Consider the following 15315-nt stretch of genomic DNA (forward strand, 5'->3'; position numbering starts at 1 on the left):
AAGAAACTTCTGCTGAATTTAATCATGCCTGCTTCTGGGAAACAGTCATCAAACAGACTATTGGCAATTCAAATCTTCTCCCCCACACAAACACACCCTTTGTCAGCAGCAATAGCAATATCCAGTATTCAGAACTGGGAGGGAGGCTCTGCATTGCAAAGATAAACAAAACAACAATAATTATTATCATAAAGCTAGCTGAGCTCAAAAAGAAAGAGTAGAAATGATTCAGGTAAATGTTCAAATTGGAAGGTGTAACAAAAGAAAAGAAGAAGAGGGGCACCTGGGAGGCTCAGTTGGTTAAGCATCTGCCTTCAGCTCAGATCAAGATCTCAGGGTCCTGGGATCCAGCCCAGCGTGGGGCTCCCTGCTCAGCAGGGAATCTGTTTTTCCCTTTTCCTCTGCCCCTCCCCCTTTCACTCATGCTCTCTATTTCTCTCTCTCTCAAATAAATAAATAATAAATAAAATCTTTTTTAAAAAAGAAGAAGAAAAGCACACGTCCAGTGACACGGGCGGATATATTCAGTGAGCTGCCGCACCTGTGCGGGACTCACTGTGCTCTGAGGACCATTTGCTTTTACCATCTTCTGAATCTAGTGTGTCTAGCTAGGATGCCTGAATTTTTTTTCATGTGAAGTATTCTGTATTACTCAGGGCCCAACTACCCAAGGTTTTTGCTTTCCCATTTCTGGGATTTGGGATAGGGAAAAGGAGCTGAAATCTTATGAGCCTTGGGGGCTGGAGTGGAATAAGGTTCACCTAAGACTAAAGAGCATAGTTCGTGGGTTCTCAAGTACGAGTTTAAATCTGCCTCACCAGATGAATGACCTTGTGAGATTAAATGAGATAATGCCTGTTAAAACACTTATCATGTGCCTGGGAAACAGGAAGTGCACGAAACTGTTAGTTGCCATCATCATCGTCATCATTAACCAGCTGGATCTTTGAATTAATGTGCTTAAATCCTCTTGATAACATTACATTTAAGTGGATGACCAGCCTTTGTTTGGAAACCTCCAACGATATGAAGCTCACTACCTCCATTCTGTGTCTGTCTCCAGCCCTTAGAAAGTTCTTTCATGTATTCAGCTGAAATTTCTCCCACTGTGTCTTTTGTTCCTTGGTCTTATAGTTCTATCCTTTGGGAGTCTTAAAAGACAGGGATAATCCCTCTTGGACTTTGTAATAGTTGAAGGTTTGGTTTTATTGTGAGTAAAAAAAACCAACTCTGGCAAGCTTTGGCATTAAAGGAAAATAACTGGAAAGATCCTGGGGTATCTAATTAAATCAAGAAGGAGGAGGAGGAAGGAGGAAGAGGAAAGGCAGGAGTAAGAGTTGGGGAAATGGAAGGAAAATGAGGAGGAGAATCAGCCTCAGAGAATGCAGGAACCAAGCAGATTCGGGATCAGTTTTCTCAGAAGGAGTCCCCGGACATTCATCTCTAGCACTACCGTAAACAAGCTTTATCCACAGATCCAAGAATGTGATTGGCTCCACCTGAGTCAGGTGTCTGCCCTTGAGCCAATCACCTCTGGCCAGGGTACAGAGTCACCTACTGCTGATCCTGCTGGGAGCTCACCTGTGGATGGGGGAGTAGAAAAGCAACACACAGAACTGAGGCACCTGGGTGGCTCAGTCGGTTAAGCCTCCCACTCTTGGTTTCTGCTCAGGTCATGCTCTCAAGGTCATGAGATTGGGCCCCACATCAGGCTCCGTGCTCAGCATGGAGTCTGCTTGAGATTTTTCTCTCCCCCTTCCCCCCTGCCCTCCCCCTGCTCACACTCTCTCTCTCTCTCTCTCTCAAATAAATAAATAAATAAATAAATAAATAAATAAATAACATCACACATATCAGCATTGGTATGAAATGAGCAGCCTCCCAGCCACCATACCATGAGGAAGCCCAAGCCATGTAGACACTCGGAGAAGCTGTTTTCTAGGATAAATATTCTTCAGTTCTTTCAGCCACAGTGATTAAATTAATTGTTAATTTAAAATAATTGTTTGATCCTTTATTTAGTTTCCTCACTAGAATGTTAAGCCTCATGAAGACAGAGAACCATGTCTGGCTCAGTCATTGACATATCCCACCACTTAGCCAGGGGCTTGGCCCACACGGGTACTCAAATAATTGCTAAATTAATTGATTGATAAATGCCATAATCATTATTTTTGAGATCCTTGTGGTTACTCTCTTCCAAATGTGACTCTATCCCTCTCAGTCAATCCCACTGATGGTAAAAATAAACTCCAGTGTCAGAAGGCTTTTTGCATGAAATGGGAAGGAAGGTAAAATAACTCACAAGTCTGATTTTAAATCACCTGACAATTTTGTTTATCCGTGTGTTCCTGTTATTCATTCCTGCGTATCACACTCTAAAACATAGTGGCTTAAAACAACAATAGCCATCGACTAGATCATGAATCTACAAATTGGACAAGGCATGATAGGAGGGCTCATCTCTGTTCCACATGCCATCATCTGGAGTCGTTGCGCTGGTGGCTGAAGAATCCACTTCCAAGATGGCTGGCAAGTTGATGCTGGCCGGCAGCTAGAAGCTCAGCTGAGAATGTGGGCCAGGACCTCATTTCCTCTCCATGGGTATCTCTCCATAACCATGCTTGGGCATGCTCACAACATGGCGGCTGGGTTCCAAGGGTGAGCGTTCCAAGAGAACAGGACAGAGAAGTACATGAAATTTTTATGATGGAACCTCAGAACTCACACGCATCACTTCTGCAACATGCTCTGATCTTGGTCAAGGCAGTCACAAAGGTCCACCCATTTCAAGCGGAAGGGGCACAGACGTCCCCAAGCTACGAGGAGTGTGAAGGTCACACTGAAAGAGCAAGTGGGAGGGGAGCTATTGCTATGGCATCTTTGGAAAATACAATCTGTCCCACCATCTCTTCTGTTTTGGTGCAGGCAATCAAATTGGATTTCAGCATTGCAAGTTTAAACTTCCACTCAATCATCAATTTTTGAGTCATTTGTGCTAGGCATAGGTTGAAGTCCTGGAAGTACAAAGATAAATGAGAAAACTCTCTTCCACTGGGGAGTCCACAGATGGGCAGAGAAGATGAATAATGAAAATCCAATGTGATGAGTAATTCAGCCAGGATGTATACAGACAGGGAAAAAAATGATCGATTTTGCCTGGAATGGAAGCTGGTTTACCTAAACGCGTTTCCTTAGCGGCTGTGGGTGCTGTTGGGCTGCTCAGTTACCGTTTTCAGAGTTAATATGTCTTCCCCTAGATGAGCATCTAGCCAGAACTCAGCCAGATCACCCGAGTTGTACCACGTGGGGACAATACTAACCACAACCAAAAAAAACAGGCCTTCTTGGTTCACAACGGTGGTAGCAACTGGGACTGATCTCTTGGACTTAACAGGTCCTCCTGGGAGCTTTAAAATTCTCACAGGAGAGAGAACTCCAGAGAAGAACTAATAATAATGACAACAAATTTTAAAATACTTTATTTTCAGAACTTTTTTAGATTTACAGAAAATTTAAGAAGATGACACAAAGAATTCCCATACGCTCTGAACTCAGTGCCCCCTATTACTAGCATGTTCGATTAGTTTGGTAATCTATTACAGGGAATGAATCAATACTGATACATTATTATTAACTAAGGTCCACGGTTTATTCAGATTTCCTTAATTTTACCTAGTGTCCTTTTTTTTTGTCCTAGGAGACGATAGCACAGGTGGTCAATGTCTCCTTAGATTCCTCTTGGCTCTGACAGTTTCTCAGACATTCCTTGTTTTTGGCGACCGCAACAGTTCTGAGATGTACCGATCACGTAACTTGTAGGATTCCTGTCTCTCGGGACTTGTCTGGTGTTTTTCTCATGATTAGACTGGGGTTTGGGATTTGGGGGAGGAAGACCACAGAGATAAACACCATTTCTATCCTATCACATAGAGGGCAAGTGGTATCAGCATGATTTATCACTGTTGACTTTAACCTTGATCACCTGGCTGAGCTAGTCTTCGTCAGATTTCTCCACTGCAGTAACTGCCCTCCCCCTTTTAAACTGTCCTCCTTGGAAAGAAGTCACTGTGTGCAACCCATACTTAAGGAGAGGGCAGCTATGCTCCTGCCCCCTTGAGAATAGAGTGTCTATGTAAACTATTTAGAATTCTTCTGTACGGGGTATCTGTCTCTATTCCCCATTTATTTACTTGTTCACTCACTAATTTATGGTAGTGTGGACTCACGGATATTTATTTTATACTTGGGATTATAATCCAATACTAATTTATTTTGTTGCTCAAAGTGCTCCGGCTTTGCTATTGGAAACGCTTTCCTTTGCCCCCCATCATTGGACTGTCATAATGACTTTTTTGCACATAAGGGCAAGCACTAGAATAGAAAGGGTGTTTTATTATGTGTACTTCTAACTTCATCATTCAAATAAGCCAATGGTGTAAGTGCTCTCATTTACACAGAAGGAGTCTGAGATGGAAGGGGTTCAGTAAATCATCCAAGGTCACGGAGCTTGTAAATGGTGGAGCTGGGATGTGAGTCCACACTGGCTAGCTTCAGATGCCCTGCTTTTAACAAGTTGAATGTCAAAAGGAATACAACCTCGCACTGTCCCCCAACTTGTTGAAAGACCAACATTGGTTACACATATTGGTATAGTAAAGAAACCCAAAGGCAGCTGAAGGAGCTTCCAGTGGCCACGAGCAGGGACAGCCACTTCTCTGTATCTCTTGGCCTTGGTTCCATTCCCCAACATCCCCCATATACAGTCAAGAGGAAAAGCTGGCTGAGGAAACCGCCCTCATGGGAGCATTACAGACTTAATGTACTGCCCCCTCACAGGAAGTTGTAGAAAGACGTGATGGACACGTAGGAATGGATACTGAAGCTGACATTTTCAAAGGCTGAAGGGGTGGTATTTTAGGGCTTGAGTGGGTCTTCTTGGAGTTCCTTAAATTAGATTTCATGAACCCACTCCACCCACTCAGGAGCAAGCCCTCAGCACAACACACTCGCTTCCAAACCTTGGAGCTAAACTCCTTCCATCTTCCCCTCCAACCCTGTAAGATGCCAAAACAGCTTCAAGGGACTCTGCTGAGAATCGCTAATCATGTTTACACTGGGTTGGTGAAAGCCCAGAGCAGAAGAGAAAACACAGACCCAGGTCCCCTTCCAAAAGCCCCATAAGTAACCGGAGATCCAGTGTCCCTCTGCCGTGTGCACCGGGTGTAGGAAACTCTAATTGGCTGGTTTCTTCTTCCCTGTCCAGTGCAGCCCAGAATTATAATGCAAACGTTCACTCCCACCCTCCCCCAGGTTCAGCACCGGGGGTCCTGCCTCCCCCAGATCATGCTCCACTCTTCCTAAGCTGCCAGCCTGCTTTCTGTTGGTTGAAGACGGTGGCATCTTGCACAATAAAAGTCCATTTTAGCAATTTCTCTGCTGCCTCCAAGAAAGGGGGGAAAGTCTCCGTATGAGGGCGGCCTTTCTTTATCAATTTCTGCTTTGGAAGATGGGAATGCCATCCTTTAGATTTCTTAAGGAAATAGAGCAGAGCCAAAGTAGTTGGTGGCACTCAGGTGGGGTTTAAGACCTTGTTCATAATGCCTAAAGAACTTCAAAAAGTTTCAAGGACAATACCTAGTGTAATACGCTCATTGACATCTAAAGAGCCCGAGAAAACTAGGCCATGGGTATAATGAGGGCAAAAATACTGATAAATGGAAGGGGAGACGAACCAGAGTGTCCCTGCGAGGTTTTGCTTCCTACTTTAAGAATAAAATTGGATGGGAGAAGTGGCTTTCAGAAGACGTCAGAACTGCCTTGCAATTCTGGCAGGAGCTAACTTTGTTTTCTAAATTTAAAGACATCGCAGCTTCTATAATTTGTCTCCAATGAAGCTACGCCATTTTTTTTTTTTTTTTTTTTTTTGAGCCCTGGTTTTGTTGCTAACTTGCTATATGGACACAGTTCCCCTCTTGGAGAATATTCAATTTACTCATTTGTAAAAAACGGGGGGCACTGCACATCCTTATGCGGAGATATTGACCTGGAAGCTTCCTTCATTAGGCACTTTGACGAGATACGCTAAAGTGGCCAGGGCCCTCCAAGACAAAGCAGAGGTTGGTCCTGTCCTCCAGGAGCATAATTACGTAGCAGAGAAAATGAAATTCACATGGACACACGACGAAAAATAGTCTGGAATACACACATCCACACACAGTCCCAGAGCTACTGACGACTCACTAAGTTCTCATCTTTTTCTGACTAATATACTTCCCGGAAAATAGCAGTTAATTCACTCGAGAGGCAAAAGGTTGTGTCCATGCAAGGACACTTTCCTCTGTATTATGTCAGGGCCATTGGTCAAGGTTAAAGAGTATCTCGACCTTCTTCTGTGCTCTTCTCAACAAACTTCTCCCTGTGGGCCATTGTCCACGAGCATGGCCGTAACACAGCAGCCCATGGAAGGAGAAGAGAGAGAAATCAAAGTGAGTTATTTTCTGCTGGAAGCAGCTATGTTCAAATAGCTCATCGATTCATTTATTCATTCACTCCCTCAACAAATATTTACTCAACAGTACTCTAGGTGGTCAAGTACTTAACTTGCACTGAGAATACAACCAGTGAGCAAGATATCCACAGCCTGGGGAGAAGATGGGAAATTTTAAAAGGCAGTTACAATACAGGATTACAAGCTCTGGGATGGAGTAAGAATGAAGGCACCATGGAAGCACAGATGGTAGGCACCTTCTCTCCTGTGAAGCAATAAGGGAAGACTTCCTGGAGGAGGTGACATGGAGGCTGAGGCCATCCGAACAAGCAGGAGCTGACTGGGTGAGGAAGAGTGATGAGCAGGTTTAGGAAAGGGAACAGCGGTGCAAAGGCGTGGAGGCGGGAGAGAGCATATTGCATTCCTGACAGAGGCTGCAGTGGAGAAGGGCACGGTTGAAACAAGCCCGCAAAGATCCGTCTGGGTACATTAGGGGAGTCCACGGAAAACCACAGAGAGCTTTTAAGGAAAGAAGCGGCAGGGTCAGATTTGCATATTAGGAAGAGCTCTGTGACCATGGTTGATAAAGTAGAGAAATAAAATTCGGGGTTGCTCTAGAGATCTCAGTACTCAGTGAAGACAGCCTCCACTGGTAGAAAGCACCCTCCCACATACTGCCATCTTTACTACTTAGAACAAGCAGGTGAAGAGCTGTAGCATCTACTCCCATTTTGCAGATGAAGGAACAGAAGTGCTAAAACACTTCCTCCCCTTGGGCTCTCTTGATGTTTTGGACCAGATACGTCTTTGTGTGGGGGCTGTCCTGCACATCGTAGGATGTTTAGCAGGACCCCTGGTCTTCACGCATGAACAGAACCCTCCCGCCAAATGTGACCACCAAAAATGTCTCCAGACGCTGCCACATGACCCCTGGGAGGGTACGACCACCCCTGCTTGAGATCCACTATTCGAGAAGTTCAAACCCCCCTGTTCACACCAGCTGGGATGTCCGTCTTCAGAGTCTGCTCTCTTTGGACTCCATCGAGCACGCTCCCCTTCCCCACCAGCCTCATCCCTTGGCCAGTACATCGCTTGCATCAATTCGCCTCTAAGCCTTTATTGGGAATCTTAAGAACAGATGTCGCTTTCTCCCGTCATTTTAGTTTTCTCGTACATTAAAGCAAAGGCTTTTTTTTTTCCTCCCTTGGGAGCTAAAAATTGTTACCGCACTAGAAGCTAAAGACTTTTTTCTCATCACATGTGCATTTCTATACACGTCCTTTCCAACCAATAAAGCACTGGCACCCAGCATGAGGATGATTCACATGACATCAGAGCCCATTTCTGCCCAATTCCAAGGTGTCTGCCCCTGTCTTGGGCACCACCATCCATTTGGCGATTTGAAGTTGCCTCTTACACATTTTTAAAACAACCCCGAATTATTTTTCTCATGGATCTGCCTCAGGAAGTTTGCCTTGTGATTAAATCTGCAGATGTAAAAAAAAAAAAAAAAAAATTGGATTTTCACAGAATGGTACATGCATCGAGAGCATGGTCGAGCCAATTTCCTCTGTTCCATCTTTATATGGAAGTGTAGCGGCTGGGGAGATTGTCTTCCCCACACTCAAATTACCCTGCCAGACACAGAGAATTTTTTAGAAGAGTCCTGAGCATGTAATTTTATTACCTTAGCACCGATTTTAATATAATTCATGTAATTTCTTCTGCAGGAGAAAAGTTATTTTTCCTAAATGCCTGGTAAAATGAGAACGGATGGATTTTTGACTCCCACCAACTCTCCTCTGTAGAATTTCCTGCTAAAAGAAGAAATGCCAAGAGGTGCTCATCTCCAATGGCCTCACCTGGGAGCAGAGAGTGCTCATTGGGTTTTTCAAGCTTGTTGATTTCTAATGACTGTATCTCAAAAGAGACCAAATGCATCTTAAGAACCACCACCTTATCAACATCGAGCCAAGGTCAGATTTGGTCAGGATTCTCAATCTCTGCACCTACGTCCACGGGGGTCAGATCATTCCGTGTTATGGGGCTGCCCTTGTGTTTTCGGGTGTTTCGCAGCATCCCTGGTCTCTACCGATTTGATCCCAGGTGCCAGCACCCCAGTTGCAACAGCTAAAACTGTCTCCATTCATTGTCACATGTGAGTATCACTGAATTTTGCTTCTTTGTTCCAGGACCTCTCCCGTCTATTCCTGGGACCCACCTACATGGAAGAGAGGAGGAAGCTGCATTCAGTGCTCAAAATTAATCCATGGGCAATCCAGAGGGGCTGATGGGTGGCCCGAGAACATCGAAAAGGTAGATCTACCAAGTGTCCAACACAACAACATCCTGTCATTTCCTTCCAGTACCTAAGGGTCAGAGGCTGCTAGAGCTGGACATTACTTTCCTTTCTGCTATTTAACAAATGTTTATATAGTCTACATGTGCCAGGCAGTGTTCTAAGTGCTTCAAAGGAGCGACTCATTTGGTCCTTATTATAATTCTAAGAGGTCAGAACTATTATCACCCCATTTCACAGATTAGAAAACTGTGATACAGAGACATTTAGTGTGAGTTAGAGAGTAGCAGACCAGAATCCAGACTAAGGCATTTGATTCCCTCTCTGGGCTCTTAATCAGTAGGCTATGGTGTGCGTGCTATATACTAGGAAAAGGGAATTGAATTTGGACTCAGATCACCCTGGGCTCAACTCCTGGCTTGGTCACTAACTAGCTGGTGAACCTGGTCAAGTTCCCTGATGTCTCTAAACTTAATAACCTCCCATCCCCAATACTATCACATTGGGGGTTAGGGCTTCAACATATGAATTGGTGGGGGAGCAAACATAATCCAGTTCATAGCAAACTCATTACCCAAAGAGTTGCCAGCATGATCATTTTAAAACCTAAGTCAGAGTATGCCACTCCTCTGATTATAACCCTTTCCTGGGGACTCATCACACTTAGAAAGGAATCGGGATCCCAAACCATGAACTTGCTGCAGGATCTAGCCCCTGCCTGTCTCTGCGACCTCGTCACACACTGCTTTCCCCATTATTTAATATGCTCTGGCCACACTGCCATTTCTTCCGTCCCCAGCACACACCAGCTCTGTCCCTGCCTCAAACGCTTTGCATATACCCTTCCCTTTGTCTGGAACACTCTTCCCAAACTTGTTCAAATGGCTGGCTCCTTCTTGCCCTTGAGACCTCAGTTCTCAAGTCAACTATTCCTTTAGGCCACCCAAAAGCCACCCCTGCTCACAGTCCCCGTTTGCATTCTATCTGCTTTGTTTTCTTAAAAACACGTATCAGTGGGGCACCTGGGTGGTTGCGTTGGTTAAGTGTCTGCCTTCGGCTCAGGTCGTGATCCCAGGGTCCTGGCATGGAGTCCTGCATTGGGTTCCCTGCTCAGCAGGGAATCTGCTTGTCCCTCTCCCTCTGCCCCTTCTCCCCCACTCTTGCTCTCTCTTTCTCTCAAATAAATAAAATCTTAAAAAAAAAAAAAAATACACACATATCAGCTTCTGAAAAAACACCTGCCCTTCCAAATACAGCAGAAGCTCTCTGAGAGCAGAGACAATGCTGGTCACGTGCACCATCATACTCCCAGCACCTGCCACCAACCCCAGCACCTCCCAGGAGCTCATTCAATAATCCGTGAAGGGGGCAAGGAAGGCAAGGCAGCCCTTCAGCTCAGGCACACACCTCTCCCTCCACCAGCTCTTTAACCCTCCCTCCAAGGTAAGTGGTCATGAAAATTAGAGAGAATTATGTCCTGCAGTTACCAGTTGCACAGCTCAAGAATGAAGTGGAATTAGACTTGGAAATTACAACCCAGGCAAACCCACCTCCCGAGGCCCTGTCACAACCACAGAGAGGTGATGGCTGGTTGCCTCCTCCCACCACCAGATCCCGGGAGGAAAGAGAAAACCAAGCCCCCACCCTGCTTTGTGTCTCCTGATGGAGGTGGGGAAGGGATGTTGATTCTCTCCTTGCTCCAAAAAATCTCTTCAATCTTTCAATCTCAGGGGTTACTTTCCTAAACAACAAGAAGAAATACACAAAAGAGGAGAAACCCAAGTCATGTCCGTCTTAACGGGCTCAGGCACACGCAGTGACAAACCCCTGTGATCAGGTGCCCACAGTGATTCTGCTAAATCCCACCCCCGACAGAGAAAGAAATGAATTTTCCTCACCTTCATCCAGCTGCAATGCTCATCCTAGCCTCCTCGAGCCAGCTGTGCAAATAAGACCACAGAGTTCCCTCTGTTCACATTATATATGTCAGTGGTCCCTACCTGCCAGCTCCCGGGCCCACGAAGAGCCCGCAGACGTGTCTTGTTGGACCCACAGTATTATTTTTACTTGAGTTAGTTGCCAGCATTTGAAAGTAAGGAGATTTTATATAAAAATCTATATTTCCAACTTCTCTAGAAAATCAAGCTAACGTCAGCCTCATGTCCCTGAAATGCAAAACTCTGCCTGGCACTAAGAAATGACTACCCACTGTGGCATTCTAGAACTTTCCATTTCATCACAGTATGCATTCAGCCTACTTCACTCATTGATACTACCTGTCTGGACCTCATAAGTATTGAGCGTGCAACCCCTATTGTACACACACACACACTCAGCAGTAAAATCAATAGACTCAATTTTTTTTACTGGTCAATAGCATTGCATGGCTTGAATGGAGGACATCTTGGAACACTGGTTTCTTGAATCAAATGGGAAGATCCAGAATTCTAAACGCTTCCTTTGCCATACTCTGCACCCTCCTTACAGGGGATAAAGAAGAGGAGCTACAAATCCTAATCAGTCTCACCTTGAAGAAGCAGCATTTGCTGTGATGAATAGGTAAACATTGTTCCCACAGGGACACACATCAGGGCGGGAATCTGATTTTAAAGACGCTCAATGTGGCAGAGATTGCTAACTGTTCACCAAAATCCATTTCTTCTTCCTGGGCATGCCTATTTCTCCCATCCTTTCTTGTGATTGGGTGTAGCTGTATGATGGATTCTCACAAATAGATGCAGCTAGATACTGTGAGGAAGGGGCCCTCGGGGGTAATGCAAAGGCACAGGATGAAAGGAAGTCGGGTCCCTGAATCACCATGCAGAGGTGAGCCATCTGACAACCAGAAACATCCAGCTTGGACTGGTAAATGAGAAAGAATCATCTTGTGTTGGAGCCACTAGGCATTCTGACTACTCTCTGTTGCCTCGGCTTTGTCTATCCTAATATACCCTATCAGCTTCTAAGAAAAACATAAATAAAAATAAAAACTCCATTCACACACAGCCACTTGAGTAGCCACCATTATTAAGAGTCAAATATGTGCCAGGTGCTTTATGTCTTATTCCTATTGTACCAGTGAAGAAATGGAGACTCAGGAGCTAAGCAATTTGCCCAAAGATACATCACAACCAGGTGGCTCAGACTGGAATTAGAACTCAGCTCTGATTCTGAAGTCTAAGTCTTTCCATATGGATACTAATTTCCAAGCACCTATGATGGACCAGTCTTTCTACAGGTTGCTTTATCCACTTTTCATTTAATCCAGCCCATAAACTATCGAGATAGGCAGGGTTACTATCTCCATTTTACAGAGGAAATTGGGGCTCAGAGAGGAAAAGCACTTTTCCTGAGGTCCCATTGGGAGGTATGAACTTCAGACTCGTAACTTTCTGTCTCTTCCCACTATTTCCTACAGGATGGAAGGAAGGTTTGGCAAGACTGAAGAATGTTGACACGTTTTGCCACTTTTGATAAATGAATTACAGTGTTATTCACTCACAAAAAAAAGAAACTGTACAAAATTTGCTTTGTAAAAACTTACATTATCATTACATTGCTTGAAATATTTTCATCTCTATACTTATAGCCTTGAAAGACCAAGAATACCCAATCTAAATCATAGTGTCATATTGTAGATACTATATTCTAGTGTCATATTATATACACTACATTTTAACGTCATATTATAGACACTCAATAAATGCTGAATGAAATAACACGAATAGTGAACTCCTTGGAGCTCCCCCACACATGATATTTCCATGACCTTGCCCTTTCTGGTTCTGTTGCCAGGGACACCCCCCCACACACACACACCTTTGTTACCTGACCAATTTCTGCACATCTCTCAATACTCAGCCCAAGAATCTCTTCCTCCAGGAAGCCTTCCATGAACACCCAGGAAAAGCCAAGTGCCTTTTCTCTGTGTTCCCACAGTTTGTTCTGTCTACTTTTGTCCTTCTTTCTACCATATTATATTGAAATTGCATGTTCTCCTGTGTCTCCCCCACTAATCTGTAAATTCCTTCAGAACAAGAACTAAATATTTTTCATATTTTTATACAGAAAACAGTGACACATAGTAAGTGCTTAATAGATACAATTTTCCTAATCTAAACAGAGGCAGCATGGGCTGGAAACATAAAGAATTTCCAATGAGGTTTAGGCAAAACTTCAATTCTCATTCCAGAGGAAACTGAGACCGTCTGACAGTAACTCCTTGCATTGGAGACTGCCCATCCCTTCTTTTTCTCTGTTGGTACCCTTTAGAATGCAGAATGATAAACCACATGGACTAAAATGGATCAAACACATGGCAGGTGTTCAATAAATATTTGTTGAGTGAATGAACAAATGTGTGACTATTCCCCTTCATGAAGGGGACCATTACCATGCATAGGATGATGAAATGCACCACCAACCAAAAATCCTTTTCTATCTATGAACCATGTCACCAAATGTCTTTTAGCACTTGTACATGTAAGCCAAATAAATTCTGAGGGTCCAGGGGGCTCAGGTCCCACCTGGAGTCATATAAAGCAAAGCACAATCTGGCAGCCAAAGCAAATGAAAAAGGAACTGCACTCTGTACTTAGGTCTCTCTGAGAACATTATGGGGGAGCCAAGTCATAAACCTCAGCCAGATTTCTTGCAACACCCATTTCCTCCCCTCAAATTTCTCTCACCTCAAAACATCTCCAGATCCTGTCTCATGCCAACCTGCTAAAGAACTCTCCCCAACCTCCATACTACAAAATTCTTCTTCTTCTCTCCTCTTCCCACTCTCTGTCTAGTCTTTATTTGTTACCCTTCTGACTTCCTTTCCCCTCCTCTTCCTTTCTGCTTCAAGGAAGAATCCTGTCCTGCCACCTAGAGTCCTGTCTTTCTCTTTCCCTGTTCCTCCATTGTTTTCATCCTGAGGAGCCTGGAGGTGACTGGACAGGCAAGGACTCAATTCTCTTCAACGTGATGATGGAGAAGGTGACAAAAGCTGGAAACACACATTAAAAAAAAAAAAAAATCATGCCCCCATGACACACACGCTCTTCCCTCTACCTGGAATGCCTGATTTTATTTTGCCCACTCCGTGTTTTATCACCTCAAATGTCCCTTTTCCAGGACTATTGTCTTTACTCCTCTCCATATCAGCCACCAGCTGTCAGCCTGGCTTCCAAGCGCCATGATTGTTCCTCCATTAAAGCATTCTTCATAACGTCGTGGTAGTGTTTGCACCTGTCTCAATCTTGATCTTGGGAGCCTCTTAAGGAACAGGGCCACCTCCTCTGCACCTCTGTGTACTCAGAGCTTTGGACAAAGTAAGCACTCAGTGAACACTTGTTGAATAAATTAATGGGAAATGCGTCATAACCCGGCTTCAGAGCTTTACCTCTTGAACTGAGGTTGCAAATGTAGTTAAAATGTGAATACTCCTATAAGCGGTATCTTAAAGCTTCATTCACTTTTACCCTAGCATCAGGAGAAGGAGCGGCCGGGACACTGAACATCTCAAAAAAAAAAAAGTTGAATGAATTAGAGGAAGATGAAGACCCTGTAGCCAAATTTTCTTTCCTCGAAATTTTTGCCTAGAGCCCACAATTTTGGGCTTCTTCACTGGTGATGCTTAAGAATTCTGGAGTTCCCGAACTTTATTAGGTAAAGAAAGACATGTACAAATCACCAACACAGAAGTGTCCGAATCCTCCTATGCATACCGTGATCTGATCCAAGCGGTAAATACAATCCTGGAATCAGATAGATATGGGTCCAAATCTCTACAGCTTTAAGCAAGTCTCCTGGTCTTGGTTTTCTCGTCTATAAAATGGGGTAATAATTTACTTACCTGAAATGGCTGTTGGCAGAATAAATTACGCAATGTATGGAACACGCTTAGCACCATGTCTGGCACCTAGTAGGACTCAGTAAATGTCTCCATTATTATTTTTAAATATGAATTTGACTCCCCAGAGAGTCCCAGCGTCTCTGTCTCAGGCAGACAGATATAGCATTCTTTGAACAGATGTCTAAGCAACAGCCGATGCTGACACACGTGAGAAGTGAAGGGACAGTAAACACAAGAGGGAATAGTTCCAGAGGGGAAGTCAAAGAGGGATCTACAGACACACAGAGATTGGCATTACCTGATTTCTCCCTAATACGGCATCCCCTGCCATTACCAGCTGCTGAGATAAGCCACCTGCTAGGAAATCGTCAGGAGAGAAATGCCACATCACAGTTCCAGAATCTGAGCACAAAATACTACAGACTCAAAGGAAGAACATATGGTATGACGGGGTGGGGGGATAAAACAGTGTTGAATGTCTCCAAGAAGCAGGACTAATCAGATGAAAGAGAAATAGCCACCACCATGAAGCAGTTTGTGAAAGAGCAATCTCCCCTAAATGAAGAAACACTAAATAAATGGCTCCCAGGGTTCCAGGAGCCCTGAAAAGCCCTCGCGCAGGAAGAGAGCATCTCTGTACCAAGCATCTTCGGTGCACTGCACCAAGCCACATTGGAGTTGGAA

At 44.3% G+C, this 15315-nt stretch overlaps 1 long non-coding RNA gene across 1 annotated transcript in view; it reads right to left on the reverse strand.

The window, feature by feature from the left end:
• LOC116624354 overlaps positions 1 to 15018 on the reverse strand; it is a 226080-nt gene extending 211062 nt beyond the window's left edge. The window contains exon 1 of the long non-coding RNA XR_004297880.1: positions 14930 to 15018. This is a non-coding gene — a long non-coding RNA (uncharacterized LOC116624354). The remainder of the gene's footprint in view (positions 1 to 14929) is intronic.
• Between the last annotated feature and the right edge of the window lie 297 nt (positions 15019 to 15315).

This window comes from Phoca vitulina, unplaced genomic scaffold, assembly GCF_004348235.1.
Source record: "Phoca vitulina isolate PV1807 unplaced genomic scaffold, GSC_HSeal_1.0 scaffold66, whole genome shotgun sequence".
NCBI lineage: Eukaryota > Metazoa > Chordata > Mammalia > Carnivora > Phocidae > Phoca > Phoca vitulina.